Source organism: Diabrotica undecimpunctata, chromosome 3 (assembly GCF_040954645.1).
Source record: "Diabrotica undecimpunctata isolate CICGRU chromosome 3, icDiaUnde3, whole genome shotgun sequence".
Lineage (NCBI taxonomy): Eukaryota > Metazoa > Arthropoda > Insecta > Coleoptera > Chrysomelidae > Diabrotica > Diabrotica undecimpunctata.
In genome coordinates, this window is record NC_092805.1 from 90,965,213 (window position 1) to 90,980,270 (window position 15,058).

Sequence of the window (15,058 nt, forward strand, 5' to 3'; positions counted from 1 at the left end):
CTCATCGGATCTGGGGGAGACAGTGGTTCGTCAATACAGACAACAAAAATGTATATCTCAACTTTCAATGTAAGATCTTTGTCTAAAGACGAGAAACTCTATGAATTAGAGGAAGAAGTTTAACACCTACAATGGGACATAATCGGACTATCGGAGGTTAAAAGAAAAGGTGAAAACTGCATCTCGCTAAAGTCTGGAAACATATTGTATTTTAAAGGCAGAGAAAACGAAAGTTTAGATGGAGTTGGTTTTCTGATTTCGAAAAAATACGCTCATAAAATTGAGGAATACGTAGAAATAACAGAAAGAATTGCTTTATTAATCATAAATATCAGCGAAAAGGTCACTTTAAAAATAATTCAGATTTATGTGCCAACATCTACACATACAGACGAAGAAATTAAAGAATTCTATGAACACCTAACAGAGTCCATGACGTATCGAAACACCACCTACACGATTATAATGGGCGATTTCAATGCGAAAATGGGCAAAAAACTAAAAGAAAACGAAAACTGTATTGGAGAATTTGGACATGGAGTAAGAAATGAAAGAGGAGATCTATTGGTTAACTATCTAGAAAACAACAAATTATTTGCCATGAACTCTTTCTTCAAGAAAAAACCACATAGGAAATGGGTGTGGATGTCGCCAGATGGGAACACTAAAAATGAAATTGACTACATACTAACAAACAAAAAGAACATTTTCGAAGACGTCACAGTAATAAACTCAATCTCTACTGGTAGTGATCACAGAATGATACGTGCTAAAATAAGTATTAAACACAAAAAAGATCAAAGACAATATGTGCACTCTAAGAAAAAAGTCCACCCAGAAAAATTAAAGGAGAATAAAGAACAATACCAAAACAAATTAAGAACAGCTGAAGAACTAAAGCTAACAGACCTAAATCTAGATCAACTAAACAAAGCCATCACTGAAGAACTTCTAAAGACTAGCTTAGAAGTAGCACCAGCAAAATCAGACAAAAAATCAAAACTAAGTGCCATATCTTTAGACATGCTACAACAACGGAGAAGCCTACTACACAAAAATAAAAAAAATACAACTGAATACAAAACCCTTAATAAAGAAATATAAAACAAGATCTCAAACGACATCAAGAATACCGAATCGAGAAGATTATAGAAGAAAACAGAAACTCAAGATCTATCAAGTCCCACCTAGGAAGAAATAAAATCATAAAGATGGAAAATGAACAAGGTGTAATAGAAAAAAGCAGAACCCAAATATCTAAGATAACAAGGGAATATTATAGTGACCTCTACAGCTCTAAAAACAGTCCACCTGATACAACTCAACAAAACCTGAAAAAGAAAATAATGAATGTAAACTCTAAAATATTACCCCCATAACCGAAAAATAAAGAGAAAAAGCAATTAGAGATATGAAAAGAAATAAGGCTCCGGGAGACGATGAAATTCTAATTGAAATGTTAAAAGAAGGATAAAAGAAAGGAAATAGATCAAAATTAGCTAACAATAGACCAATATCTCTCTTGTCACAAATCTATAAAACTTTCACTATGGTGATCACAACTAGACTAAACAACAAATTTGATGCATACAAACCAGTTGAACAGGCAGGATTTAGAAAGGGGTACAGCACAACCGACCACCTTCACACCCTTAAAATATTGATAGAAAAGACCAATGAATACAACCTTCTAATATACCTAGCGTTTGTTGACTATGAAAAAGCGTTTGACAGCATAGAACTATGGGCAGTGGAAGAAGCGCTAGTTAACCCTTCAGTAGTCGCTAGGAATTTTTGAAAATTAGTAGTCGCGCGCGGTCGAAACGACCGTTTGGTCTTTTACTTCTTAGTTTGTGTTAATAAAAGTACTTGGAACCAGTTTAAGTAAAACACGATTTTATTAAGGTTTAATAAATAGAGTAACATATTACAAAATAATATAAAAAGTAAACTAATGTTAAAAACACTGGACAGAACATTAAAAAAACTATTGTCTACTCCGATAAAAAAAAAAGGAAACTTTTAGTTAATCCGAATAAGTTCAGTTTGGCACTCTTCGCATACTGCACGTGTATGTTCTCTGCATAAAAATTTTTTACATTTACAGCAGGAAACAGTCGTTTTCCGGTTCTTTTTACGGTCGCAAAAGTAGCATCTACCATGTATTCCTTCATTTGTTGGAGTGCCATCTGTGTTAGGAATATTACATATGGCCTTAATACATAACTTCAGATCTATATTTAAATTGTCTACTGTTGCTCGGACCCGTAGATGTTTATCCATAAGAGAAAATGCTAAATGCTTTAAAAATTTTCTGCTAAGCATTTTATTATTAGCAAGCTTGTTACTTGCATGAATCACTAGCGAATTAATGCCTGCGATATTTAGTATGGTGTTAAAAAATACCATGGGCCAACGTCTTGTTTTTCGCGAAACATCATAAGAGGAGCATAGCTGATCAACGACGTCAACCTCGCCTTTTGTTTTGTTATAAAACGTCAGAATTTCTGGTTTATAATGTTAAAATGTTTCTTTATCTATAGCGTCGTCATCATGTAGACTTGAAACAAGCAATACAACTTTCTTCTTTTTGGGGATATACGACACTAAGGTACATGTATCGCTAAAGGCGAACATACTTGATTTTAGAGGACGAGATCCTTGAAGTAATTCAGGGGGCAGTTCCCTTTTGTTCTTTCTAATGGTCCCTACAACAGTCAATCCAAATTCTTTTTTTAAAACATCTATTAGAGGAATGCTAATGAACCAATTATCTAGAGTAATGTTACGCTCAGAATTCTTTATTGGCGCACACATTTTTTACAACTTCTTTCGGGGAATTTTCTACAGTAAATCTGCCATCTGGTTGACGACTCACATAAACCTCCATATTTATGGCATAATACATTTCAGCATCACATAAACTAAAAATTTTGAGCCCATACTTTGAGGGTTTGGTTGGAATATATTGTATCCAAGGGCAATTCCCTAAAAATCCAGGAAGCATTTCATCGCATGTTAAATTTTGCGAAGAGTTATATCCCGATTTACACTTTTCTACGAATTTGTCAAAAAATACTCGGATGGCGGCCATCTTATCCAGTCTCCTACGTTCTTCACGATCGACCTTATCATCAAATCTAATGCATCTTAGAAGAAACCGAAATCGGGATAAGGACATAGCTAGTCTAAATATTTCGATACCTTCGCCATTAGTTTGCCAGATATCTTCTGTATCCAGGTGATGGGCTTTATATGTCCCTGCCAAATATAAAAGGCATATAAGAGCGCGAATTTCAGATGGGTTTGTAAGCTTTGCATCCCTCTCCCTAGAGAAATTGCTTGCTATACTTTCAATGTATTTATTAGTGGACTCTACAATTATGTAAATCATGTCCTCATCAATGAAATAACTCCATATTTCATAAATGTCTTTCAACTTTTATGTAAATCTATTAGGCCCAGGTGATTGTTTTACTAAATTAGGCTTGCTCATAAGTACCCTTTTATTTGTTCTTTGATGCTTTCTCCACACTGTACCATCTTTTCCCCTAAAAACACTTTCATCTTGTACATTATTCAGTAAAACTTCTCCTATTTCCTCTAAATCCTGTTCTTGTTCGCTTTCCAAATCTTCCTAACTCTCATCAATAACTTCCGGATTTACTTCATTTGTTCCTTCTCATAGTCCATTCTAAAAATAAAGCCAAACAAGTTATACATGAAAGTTTGCTGTAGCTTAAAATTTAAAAAAATTAATATTTGATTCTCAATAATAGAACAAAGAAAATTATAAAATATCGTAATAGTAATTTGCTGCAAAGTAATTTAAAATTTGATGACTAATTACATAGTAAAAGAAAGATAGGTATATTCAAAAGGTTACTAAACAATAAGACAAAAGTATAATAGTACATTATTTAAAAAAACTAGCGTGTATACATACCTTAAGGTGATAAGAAACACAAAACGATTTATAAAAACTTTTTAGCTGACTAGACGCGCGCGGAAATTATGACCTTTGCGCTGTAACTCCTAATCAACAAATCCCGCTACTCTGATTTAGTACTGAGGCTCCTTGTATCGAATGAGTAAGCTACTGAAGGCAGTGGTTGCCAAATGTAATTTTTTTCCGAAATATTAGCAATTTTTAATACGTGCGGTCTTTTTGACCATGTAGCGACTAGTTAAGGGTTAATTGCCGAATAGATTCACGGTACAGTATATTAATCCACAATATATATCACAACGCCACTATCAGAATTTAGCTAGACAGAGATTTGCAAACTCCATTAATTAGAATTTGTAGGGGTGTCAGACAAGGGGATACAATCTCACCCAAACTATTTACTCTGGCGTTGGAAGACATTTTTAAATCTATAGACTGGGACAATAAAGGGATTTGTATAAACGGGAAATATTTAAATCATCTAAGATTCGCCGATGATGTAATCCTGATAGCAACAACTATGAAACAACTACGAATAATGATTTCAGACCTAGAAAAAAAAAACATCTCTTGAGAAAGGACTAAAAATGAATCTAAAGAAAACTAAAATAATGACTAATACAGAAGACAGATCAGTAATTACCATAGGTGGACCAAACAAAGAACACGTCCAAGAATATATTTACTTAGGACAAGCTATCAGAGCAGACAAAAGTAACCAGACTAAAGAAATAACCAGAAGAATAAGAATGGAGTGGGCTGCATTCGGAAAACTCTCATATACTATCAAAAACCAAAAAATACCTTTAAAATTAAGAACGAAGGTATTTAATGCATGCGTTCTACCTGTTCTGACATATGGTGCCCAGACGTGGACGTGTACCAAGAGCAACTTAGATAGAATAAATAAAACTCAAAGAGCTATGGAAAGACAAATGTTGGGAATATCGTTGAGAGATAAAAAGAGGAACGAGTGGATAAGATGCAAAACCGAAACAACAGACGCTGTCGAACATGCATTGAAATTAAAATGGAAATGGGCTGGGCATAACGAAAGATATCAGGATGGAAGATGGAATAAAGAAATTGGCCGCTGGAGACCATATACTGCAAAAAGGTCAGGAAGTCGACCGCAAATGAGATGGAAAGATGACATTGAGCAAAGCGCAGGTCCAATGTGGAAAAGACAAACAGAAGACAGAGACAAATGGAGACAAATGGGAGAGGCCTATATTCAACACATGAATAGATTTTGGGCTATAGATAGATAGATAGAACACCTTCGTATCTTTAAAATATTAACATACTTACTATGAAGTAAAAACAAAGGTAAATTTGATGTATACCAACGAGTAGAGCAGGTAAGGTTTAGAAAGTGATATGGCACAACGTAACACCTTCGTATCTTTAAAATATTAATGAAATAATATACTTACTATGAAGTAAAAACTTTTTGAGTAAAATGGTATAAAATTTATTAAAAATTTTAAAAATTTGAAAATTATCCAAAATGGATTTATAAATCCACAGCTACCAATTTCAACAGTATAGAGCATATAGAATTGTAGTAAGAGGACTCCATCACACAATTGATGAATTGATACAAATGATATAAAAACAGAACTTGCGAAAAAGGGCCGCCATGTTGGAAACATAATCAATGGTAAACATATACTAACAAAAGAACCTCTTCCACTATTCTTTATCGATTTGAACCCAACACAAATAATAAAAAAGCATACGAAATAGAATTTTTATTAAACTCAAAACTTAACGTAGAGGCTTCAAGACAATGGAACGGTATAATCCAGTGCACCAGATGCCAGGCCTATGGGCACTCCAGATCATATTGCTTAAAAGCATATAATTGAGCAAAATGTGGTGGTCCCACAGAAATAGAAATAATGTAAATAAAACGCAAAAAATACCCAGACTACAATACAGCGTACAACCCAGAAAACACAGTACAGCAGCCAATCATATATAAAGGTAGTTATTCCTAAGTTGTTTCAGGAAATCCCCAAAGACAAAATGAAAACAGTAATAATAATAATAATAACTACGCTGATGTCAGACTTCCTAAATAAATTTAAAATGTTATTTATTCAGTTGCTTAATTAGAACAGCATGATCCTCAACATGCTAACAACAGTCATAAACAAAATAACAAATTAATGGCTAAGCAAATAAGAATAGCGGCCTGGAATGCCAACGGCCTAATAAACCATGTCCAAGAAATTACGTTATTTTTAAAACTTAACAATATATATATATATATATATATATATATATATATATATATATATATATATATATATATATATATATATATAAATTATATATATATATATATATATATATATATATATATATATATATATATATATATATATATATATATATATATATGATTAGTTTTAGAGAGTCATTCAATATAACCACAGTTCCACACCTAAAATTCGGAGCACTTCAATCAGAAGGCCCACAGTTCCTTGTAGCAGACGATTGGAATGCAAAAATACTCTTAAGGGGATCACGACTAACTGCAACGAAAGGTAGAAATTTACATCGATCACTACAGAAAAACAATTCATTCTTCTTATCTACAGGACAACCAACATACTGGTCAGCATATAACAATAAAATTCCGGATCTTCTAGATTTTGTAATACTTAAAGGTTTACCTAACACGCATTAAAAAATAGAGTCTAGATTTGACCTAAGTTCGGACCACAGTGCCATAATAATAACATTAAGCACAACTATAATATACAATCAACAGCCATTAAGATTATCCAACAAAAAAAAAAACAAACTGGGAACAATTTGAAAACACCATAATAACGTTAGATCAACGAATAAAAGAATCTGATGAGCTAGAATTTGCAGTACAAAAGCTAACGGCTGTAATACAAAACGCTGCTTGGGAATCTACTCCTATAAGTAAAAAGGGTAATCCTGAAGAAAACAATGTGTCATTACATATTAAACAAATTCTAACCGAAAAAAAAGCGCGTGCATAATGGCAAAGGTCTCGAAATCCACTCGATAAGAAACAGCTAAATAGACTAACACACCAGCTAACGTCAGCTCTAAATAAAGCTCGTAATGGCACCTTCAATTTTTATATTAACAATCTCGCTCCAGATGACCACTCTATATATTGAGCAACTAAAAAATTTAAGAAACCGACACTACCAATTCCTCCAATAAGAAAACCTAATAGAAGTTGGGTGCAGACTGACAATAAAAAGCTAATGTATTTGCAGAATATTTAAAAAATATATTTACTCCAAATTTAGGTCAAAACATAAATGATGATGTAGTTAGCGAATATCTAGATGCACCCTGCCAACCATCACCTCCAATAAAAGCATTCTTTCCATTCGAGGTTCGCAGAATAATAATGAGTACCAACTCTCACAAAGTCCCAGGATAAAATTTAAACGATGGGAGAATCCTAAAACATCTACCCAGGAAAGCAGTTCTCATGCTTACTATTATCTACAACAGAATGTTGCAGTTAAGCCATTTTCCAATCCTGTGGAAATGTGCTCATATTATAATGATTGGAAAGCCAGGTAAATTGCACACAGAACCTTTCTTCCTATCGATAAGCTTGCTACCCTTCATGTCCAAGATATTTGAAAGACTCCTGCTAAATAGAATAAGTAAAACTGTACCACTCGAGAACATAATACCCGAACATCAGTTTGGTTTCAGTCAAAAATATTTAAGAATTCAACAGTGTCATAGAATAGTAAATGAAATTAAGAAAAGTTTGGAAGAGAAGACAATCTGTGCCTCAGTATTTTTCGATATTCAGCAGGCTTTTAATAAAGTCTTACAAAAGTCTAAACGGTTTGTTATATAAATTAAAATCTTTACTTCCTAGCGATATGTACCTTATCCTGAAGTCCTATATTAACGAACGTTCGTTACAAGCAAACTTCAATAATGATTTCTCAACCTATCACTCAATCCAATCCGAAGTTCCACAGAGAAGTGTCCTTGGTCCCTTCCTGTACCTACCTGCTGACATACCTACTACAGATGACGTCACAGTGGCGACTTTTGCCGATGATATAGCCGTTTTTGTTTCAAACAAAGCCCCAGACATGGCATCTGAAATGCTGCAAAATTACTTGTATACATTAGAAAATTGGTTGACAAAATGGAAAATTAAAGTCAATAACTCGGCTTGAAAAAACTCAGCTCAATATAAAATTAAAACAAATGAATTGGTTCCTTGGCAGAAAGTCACAACTGTCATTGGAGAACAAAATACTGCTTTACAAAATACTAAAACTGTCATACTAAAACGAATATGGACTTTTAAAACACTGCGTATGATAGTTAACGCCCCTTGGTATGTTATAAATGCAACCATCCACAATGACCTAGGAGTACCAACCGTAAAAGATGTCATATCACTTCAAGTCAACACGGCCAATATTCGTAATTCAACGCACCACACAAATATTATCAGTGAATTATATCAGCCACCAACGGAGGAACGAAGACTGAAGAGGACTTAGCCAGAAGACCTGGTTACATAGGTGAACATGGAGAACTGTCGCTGGAGGGTACCCAAATTAAGTCAATATACTCATTACATTTACTAATTACTCAATGTACTGTTTATGAGTACTTGATATGACTTTATGAGTATGAAATGAGTAAAAATAAATTTTCAGAACGTTTTCAGTCCTATCAGACCATTCTCATAGTCAGAAAAATGTCTATATAGCATTTGTAACTAGCCACACTTAACGAGGTCAGATGACCCTCAAATTACATAATTAAAGTAATAAACATAATTATTATTATGACACTAGATCGTTCCTAAATGATTTTTTAATTTTTTATTTTTTAAGGGAACATACAAATTCAGAGCTCGAAAAAAGGACTTGGTCGACTACAACCTACCACTAAAACTGATTTCATTGGAAGAATTCTAAGAAAAAACGGAGATTAGTAAGGGAAATTTTCTGGCCAGTATTTTTGTTCCTCTAGCTTCGCTTAAAAGGCGAGTACAGTTAGCTGAGAGTTACTGAGAAAGATTGGAAAGTGAGGTCCAGAAGAGGACTCAGAAATAAGTAACTTTTCTGAGTTTAGTTTCTGATTATACTGAGACTTAGCAGAGAAGCGTTTTGGTCCCAGACTCTGTATCCGCTCTAAATATTGAGCCAGAAGATGCTCCGAGAGGAACAATTATGATCAAATCCATATCCGTAGCTCAAAAGAGAAAGTTCCGGGAATATGGAAAAATAACTCATAGAACTTCGACTAAATAAAAACGAAATACAACCAGAGAGGCTGAGCTGATAAAATTCGAGTATATAAAGAAAACTCGATAAAATATGACTAGCAACGTCTTAGAAATATTTAACTGGTTAAAAAAGAATCCTTTCGACAATACTACAACTACTCCACAATAAAGAGTTGTTAAAAGACCTAGGAGTACTAACGAGCATAGGAGTACCAACTAAAAGAATAAAACCAAGAACTTAGAACGGACGATTGGTTAATAAAATTCGAAAAATCGGGGAGGCTGGACAGATCCTGGTCTTTTCGATCAATGAGGCCTCTTAAAAATAATTGAAGACTGCTCATTTCAAGATATATTACATACTTAAAAGGTATCCTTTAAGACGATCAAGAGCTTCGATGGCTACAATCAGCGTACTGCATTCGAACCTCTAGCATATAAAGGTAACTTCGGCAGAACTTACTCATACTCTGAGAAGGTTTGATGTAGCTTTGATATTAAGCTCTGGGTTTACTATTGCAAAGTGGCAGTCGTAGCTTAGCGGCTATGTTACTGGCTTAACAAGCTAGAGGGCCCGGGTTCAAATCCCTGCACCGACAAAATTTTCAATATCTAATTTATCTGAGCTGCCACCGTGCTTCGGAGGGCACGTAAAGCCGTCGGTCCCGGCTACGAAAGTAGTCGTTAAGTCATGTTAGGGGCGCTTGAGCGACCTGAAAACCCTAACACTAGACCTTAGCCAGAAGGTTACACGAACTTTACTTTTTTTTACTATTGCAAAATAAGAGATCTAGCCGACCTTGGTGACGATCTTATATAAAGCCTACCTCTGCCTTATATTATATAAAGTCTGCACTTTGTGAGAATTGGTCCGATCGAGGACTTTTTTAATAGTTAGGTGACATATTAAAATACTACCGTCGATGACTTTTCTGTTCCAGGGATTTATCAGGCGGTAAAGATTAATATTACAGTGGGAGGGAGTATAAAGGAGATAATTTTCGGATCAGCACAACTTTGAGAGAAGACAGAAGATAAAAGAGTGATGAAATAGCTAGTTAGAAATTGCAGGATAAATAGACTGCAGCTGATCAGAAAAACAACTCGATAGGCATATTAGTGGTGGTAAAAAGTCCGATACAACAGAGACAATATAAGTAGTATAGAGAAGGATTTTTTACGGAAACATTCATTTATCCCATTCCTTGATTTTTAACAAAATTAATCGTTAATTTGTTTTGCTCTTATGGCTTTATAAAAACTATACATCAATTAGCTGTTTATTAAGAGCACTTTTAATGAATTAATGAATTTTAAGAATGCTTAACTTTAACAGCTTAAGTAAAAATTTCTTCACACAAGTTACTTTTAACGAGGGAAACATCAAATATGATAACAGAAACAAAAGATGAGAAGAATATGGCAACAAACAAGGGTTTGCCAAGATAAGACTCTAAACAGTACGAGTCAACAGCTCAAAACGACAATCCTACAAGTTTTAAATGATTAATTCAATTAATTCTTACTTAAAGGAGTAAGCAGATAATGGTAGCGTTATACTCTTTATCAATTTTTCTATGATTTCACGTTTTAATTCAATAGACATCATCTTAGGATCCATAGTTATAAAAATAAATGTGATAATGAATAAACAAATAAGTAAATGTACAAAAAACTAAAAACACGAACCTAAGGGAAACAAGCACACAGACTTAGATATAGTCTGAGGTGCGAGAAACTGTTAGATGCTGAACATGACCCCAACATGCAGGGCGCATATTGGAGTGTTTAGAATACGATTCCTGGTGTATTAATTCTTGCTCTTATCTCAAAGCAAAATATCGCTCGCTCGATGTATCGTGCCTCAAAACACTCGTATATCGAGGTACCATTGTATAAAGCTTTAATGTATTCATCAGTAACATCAAGGCAGTCGTGGGGATACATAATTCCTGAGACATGTGACGCAATTTACTCTGCACTGAAAACATATTTAAAGTATGTATCAATTTTATAAGTAAAACAGTACAAACAATCTAGTAATCAGACTTTATTTATTAATGGCACAATAATATTGTTGGCAACATTATTGCTTAACAAATAAATGTACTACTATTGGTCACGTAAAAAATGGAAGTAGGTATATTTTTAATTATTATTATTTAGGTTTGAATATTAAACCAGGATGTCTGGGATACGAATAGTTTGTGAGTCTTCTGATAAGTTAAATGTTTGTGTCTCTAAAGCCCGCTAGTCACGTTCCAACGCTGCAGTACGATTTTGTCGAATGCTACAAAATTGAATGTAATTTGATCGTGTATTTGCCTCATTCGATCAAATTGGCGCGATTTGACGGCAGACAAACAAGTCAGAGCCCGGTCCCACTTGTCGGATGTCGGATCCGTTTTTTAATCGAAGGTTGTTGCCGCTTCTATTCTCACTAGTCGTATGTTGGCTCCCATCGAAACCGGAGCCATTATAAACGAGGCGACTGTGCGCGATGGACGCCGCCGACGAAGCTTTTGTTGTGATGTTCTATCTTTTTAAAAGGAAACAAAGAAAAACAGCCAATAAAAGAAAATTTTGGGTTCATCCAATCTTGAGAGAAAGGTTTTCTTTGGGAACTTTTCATAACTTAATCGGAGAATTGAGAAGTGACGAACATAAGTGCTTTAATTATTTTAGAATGTCCATAACTACTTTTCACGATCTATTGGCGCGCGTTTCAGCAAGAAAAGACAAGATTTAGAGAGTGCATTTGTGCTGAAGAAAGACTCTCGATTTTTTTAAGGTACGAAATAATTTATTTTAAGAAAATAACACAAGTAGTAGAAGATAGGTATTTTAGAAACCAGCATCAAAATTTAATTGTGAACTATATTGAGTAGAGCTTGAGTGATGTGACTAGGTAGAAGAAGCAGGCGATGTGAATGGAGGTTCAATAGTTTGGTCTGTCGGATATCCAGATCCACTTTGGGAAACCATATTCTGCTTTTGAGTCGAATATCCATATCCATTTGGAGAAACCATATTCTGATTTTGGGTCGAATATCCAGATCCATTTAGAGAAACCGTATTCTGATTTTAAGTTGAATATCTAAATCCTTGTAGGTGATTTCGTGACTGTGTGTCCCAATTAGATATGGACAGTCTATTATCACGTTTCTTTTTAATGTTTTGTATCAATGACAAGACGCCTGATTAAAGATCCAACGTTTCATCAGCATCAAAAGAAATTACGGTCGGTAGAATACCTTTAAAAAAAGATAACATTGGATGATCAGTTTCCACCTTTAGCCTATTGTCCAAAAAGTGGGCCATTTTGTCTTACAGGTTCTGGTTCTTTTGCTTTTTAGAGCTGATGTTCTATGAATGAACTGCACTTCAGCTACAGGGTTGTTGTGTCGACTATTAGTAAAATTATCAAAGAAATTAGTTGCATTATCTGGGATACAATAAGAGAAGAGTTTATTAAGTTGCCTGATAGTGAAAACGAATGGACGGCCATTGCAAATGGTTTTGAAATTAAAGCTAATTTCCCACACTGTCTAGGAGCCGTTGATGGAAAGCACATCAGAGTAGTAAAACCAGATCAGAGTGACTCGATGTACTTGAATTACAAAGATTATTTCTCATTTGTTTTACTCGCTGTTGTTGATGCCGAATACCGTTTCATTTTTGTGAGTGTTGGTTCATATGGAAAAGAATGTGACTCATCGATATTCAAAGAGATTGTATTTTGGAAAAAAATGAATGATGCCAGTTTGAATATACCAAAACCAGAACCTCTTCATGAAACAATTGTAAAAGATATGTCCTATGTTCTTGTTGCCGACGAAGCTTTCCCGTTGTCAATAAATTTATTAAGACCTTTCGGAGGCACACATTTGGATGACGTGAAAAAAATATTTAATTATCGCTTAAGTCGTGCAAAAAGGTACGTTGAATGTGCTTTTAGTATTTTGGCCAATAAATGGCGAATATTACATCGATCAATGGATGTTCAGGCTGACACGACTATAGAAATTGTAAAAGCGTGTACAGTATAACGAGTACATAATCCTCGCGGTGGTCCTATTGCAAATAATATACGATGTGAATTTGCAAATTATTTTGTTTTGCCAATAGGCTCAGTGCCTTGGCAGACAACGGCATATACCTAGTTTGTTTGTATAGAATATCTACGTAATTTTTATTTTTTTTAATAAAAATAAGTACTTACCGTAACATTGCCTTTCTTTTTCTTCCAACTTGTCAAAATCAGGTATAAGTAGGCAGCAAATTTCTCGCCATGCCGATATTTTCAATTGCTTGTTCTCATAGTCATTTGAAGTTTTGTCCCAACGAACAACTCATTCATAAACTAGTGGAATCAAATCTTCAGGTTTACGATTTATCTCAATCTCAATTATTATAAAACAATGAATAAACTTGTACACTATAAAACACACAAAACACGTGGGCGCTGCTAGTTTTCTCTACGAGGAGTCGATAAGAATGGCATGGCGTTGCATCACAGCGGGCAGTGGTTAAGAGAATTTCGCGCCGACACCCAACAGATGTGAACGGAGCCATTAAAACTCAGCGTGAGCGAGGTCCGACACGATTTTTAATCGGGCTACGGGTGCTGGCAAAACATCCAACAATTTGTGTCGGAGCCGACAAAAAAACGGTGTCGGATAGATGTGAACAACGCAATCAAAATGTATTGTCACTAGAGCACCCAACATTTTGCCGGGACCGATATCCGACAAGTGGGAACGGGCCCTCAGTCTGCAGCAGTACGACAGAGTTGGTTGAATCGTAAATTTGATCGTGTATATTGTGACAACGACAAAATCGTACGACTGCAAAAAATCATTTGCTGGTAAATGTTGGTTGTAAATATTTTGGTTGCTAAATTTTAAGAAGTGAAAGCGGATACTAATGAAGAGTTGGTAAAAAAGAAAATTAATAATTTTCGAACATGTTACAAAAGGGAATTAAAATTATCTTGATATAATCGCAATTCTTCTAATAAATGTAAGTGACAGTATGTATAACTTTTCAGCAACCAATCTTTGCACCACCACCTACGTTTCTTGTATTCTTTTCGTTTATACAAAGAGCAAGAGCCGCTAAAAGTATATCCATATCTGACATGCTTCTGATTTGAAAGTAAAACTAATACTGCAAAATCGGTACGTATGTGTTCCCATCCGATTTTGCGACATTATTGTACTGCAATTGCATTCGACAAAATTGTACTGCGCCGTTGGAACGCGAGTGGCGGGCTTTACATTTGTACTGGAATAGCTGGGATGCGTATCAATGATATTTCAGTTGGTGGTTACCTGGACTAAACTTGGGCTGTGTAAAATATAATAAAAGGTAATCTTTCAAACCGTCCCTAATATATTACTTCATTGAGGAGTTTCTCAGCTATGCCTTGTTGGGTAAGTCATATTGCGGAGTTTAGTTGCGACATTTTTCCAATAGCCTCGTATTCATCATCAGGGTGTTTTAATTTTTTACCTATCAACGATACTGTATTTGCAATTTAGTTATTGGCTTGTCGCTTACAACGTGCGGATAAAGCAGTAGATGTTGCAGTCAGTTTACTGACTTTTCTTGTTTGTTGCAGATCCCGAGTTGCGAACAAGAATGGATAGCAATTGCTGAAGCGTTTAAGCGTAGATGGCAATTCCCAAATTGCTTAGGATGTGAAACATATTGATAGTCTCTCCTTCCGGAGCAGGTTCACAATTTTTTAATTATAAAGGGTATCATAGTGTCGTTCCAATGGGAATTGCTAATGCAAATTATGATTTTATTTATGTGGACATATTTCTGGTGGT

General features: G+C 34.8%; 1 protein-coding gene across 1 annotated transcript in view; it reads left to right on the top strand.

Annotated features, from left to right (window-relative positions):
- Positions 1-15,058, top strand: part of LOC140437046 (uncharacterized) — a 126,873-nt gene that overhangs the window by 100,804 nt on the left and 11,011 nt on the right. The window lies entirely within an intron of this gene.